The following is a 2,627-nucleotide window of genomic DNA, read 5'->3' on the forward strand; positions in this document are numbered from 1 at the left end:
GGGCTTCTTCCTTCCTGCCTGTTTTTGTCTCCCCCAAAACTAAGTGTTTTGAAGATACCCTTTCAACTATGTGTCCTTTTTTATTTTTTATTTTTGGCCACAATGCACAGCTTACAGGATCTTGGTTCCCTGACCAGGGACTGAACCCGTGCCCCCTGCAATGGAAGCATGGAGTCCTAACCACCGGACTAGGGAATCCCCAAACTATATGTACTTTTAATCACCTTCCTTTGGCTATATTTTATTTCACTGGGTCACTTGGTTTTGTATATTCAGACTTGGGGCAGATTCAGCATTTCTGGCAGTGGTTTTAGATCACTCCTGTGAATATCTTCCCTCTTCTTTCTTCCATGCAGTTTTTCCCCATTCGTCTTTCTTCACGGCAAAGCATGGCAATGAGAGGGGAGGTGGGGTGAGCAAGAGAGAGCAAAGGCTAGGATTAAGGGATTTTTCTTTTTTTATGTACAGTTATTTAAAGTCTGAGCATTCTGTCTTAAGTTATGCTGACTTGTATAGATAATTTTTTCTCTTCCTGTTGTCCTGTATTGTTTTCCAGTTACCCTGAAGTTCTCAGTGTGTATATATGTGTGTATATATATATATATATATTTTTTTTTTTGATCATAAAGACACAGATGGTAACTGGAAAGTATCCTGAGGAGTCCTATGGTCTAGGCTCCTACCTTTAGGCGATGTTTCCCCTCTTCAAGTGCTATAGGATGTGGACCTAAGGAAAGAAGAATCTCGTTAAAAGTAAGGCTTACATAAATTCCTATTACATTCTCAAATATTCCATACCACGTGGAATCATTAAATTATTTTATCATGTAGATTCTAGTAATTTCAGGACTATATGAAAAATGCAAGCTAACATAATATATAGTATTTCATAATTAAGAGTTAATTGCTAATGAAAATGCAAGGAATAACTGTTTTGTTAAAATATAGGGAAAGGAAGAGAATGTTATTCATTGTTAGAATTGAAAAGATGTAATAATTCTAATAAATGAAATTTTCTTTTGAATTCATTATTTATAGCTAAATAAATGTTCATTTGAGTATTTTTTAACATAGAGGATACTTAGTGTTATGGACTGAATGTCTGTGTCTCTTCAAAATGCATATGTTGTAATCCTAACCCACAATGTGATAGTGTTAGGAGGTGGGGCCTGTGGGAGTTGATTAGGTCATGAGGGTGGAACCTTCACGAATTGGATTAGTGCCCTTATAAAAGAGACTCCAGAGAGCTCTCTTTCCCCTTCCTCCATGAGGGGATATAAGGAGAAGTGGGCAATCTGCAACCCAGATGAAGGCCTTGCCAGAAACAAAACATGCTGGCACCCTGATCTCAGACTTCCAGCCTCCAGAGTGTGAGAAATAAAAGCTCTGTTGTTTATAAGCCACCCAGTCTCTTGTAATTGGTTACAGCAGCCTGACCTAAGACACCTAACTTGTTGCTAATGGTAACGGAGATAAAGTCAAAGTTCCAAGCTCTTTGTTCATATACATCACGTATCTACAATTTTTTGGTCATATCACTTAGTGTTATCCACAGTGACCAACAAGAGTTTTATGTCCTCCCCTGTTTTTGATGATAGTTCAACTACTGTGTTAGGAAGACTCTTTCATGAGCGGACTGTGTACATCCCTCAGCTGTGGATGATTCTGATCATCAGCTCAGCTAGCGGTATGGCTGATCTATCCTTTGGAACCATTAATTTTCAAATCATCTCTACTGCAGCATGAGAATGATGAAAGCCTAAAAGCCTGGAGCCAGACTGCACATGACTTTAGGGACATAAACATGTCATGTTAATGACTCTACAGTCTGTCAAGCATTCTGATGCTAGCAAAGATCTTAATTTTCTCATCACCAACTATTTAACATGAAATAGGATGAAAAGGATCACAAAATCTTACACTAAGTCCATTATTAAAATCTTGATCTTAACCACTTTGGAGATTTCTTTTTTGTTCCCAGTGTTACTAAATTTGTCTTTTCAAATAAAAGCTTCTCCCATTTATGTTCTCCATAGGACTTTTCCTCCAACTCTCCTTTTAAACCACTGGAAAGAGGTTCTCAATACATCCCTACTCGTCTTTCAACTTATATCAATATTTAAAGAAGCAAATTTCTTTTAGCTCTTTAAAGTGAAAGTGAAATTATATCAATTGTTGGCCTATGAACCATTCCCTTGTGTACTTAGAGAGTTTTGATGTAAGAAGGAATTGAAGTCTCAGAATTTCAAAAGTTCTCCTTGTGAGTTAGTGTCTATCTTCCAGATCCTTGATTTTTCAGTGTTTCATACACTAGCTTTTTTGGTGGTTTGTTTTAGATTACTTATCACTGTGGTCCCCTTAGTCTCATCTCAAAGTCACAGTTTCTATCTTATTTTTCTGATCTTATGCCCTATCGTCTCTTTAACATGTTTCTTGCTATTGGTTATGCCAGAATCTATATTCTTGTTTCAAAATTAAGTTTTAGCTAAGAGTTCTGTATGGTTTAGAAAACGATATCAACCCTGCATTTGTTTATTCATTCATTAACACAACTTTATTAATCAAAATGATGTAGCATCCACTCTCACAGAAACTGAGGATGCAGTCATAATTGCTACTCTAAGGAA

Source organism: Hippopotamus amphibius, chromosome 11, assembly GCF_030028045.1.
Source record: "Hippopotamus amphibius kiboko isolate mHipAmp2 chromosome 11, mHipAmp2.hap2, whole genome shotgun sequence".
Lineage (NCBI taxonomy): Eukaryota > Metazoa > Chordata > Mammalia > Artiodactyla > Hippopotamidae > Hippopotamus > Hippopotamus amphibius.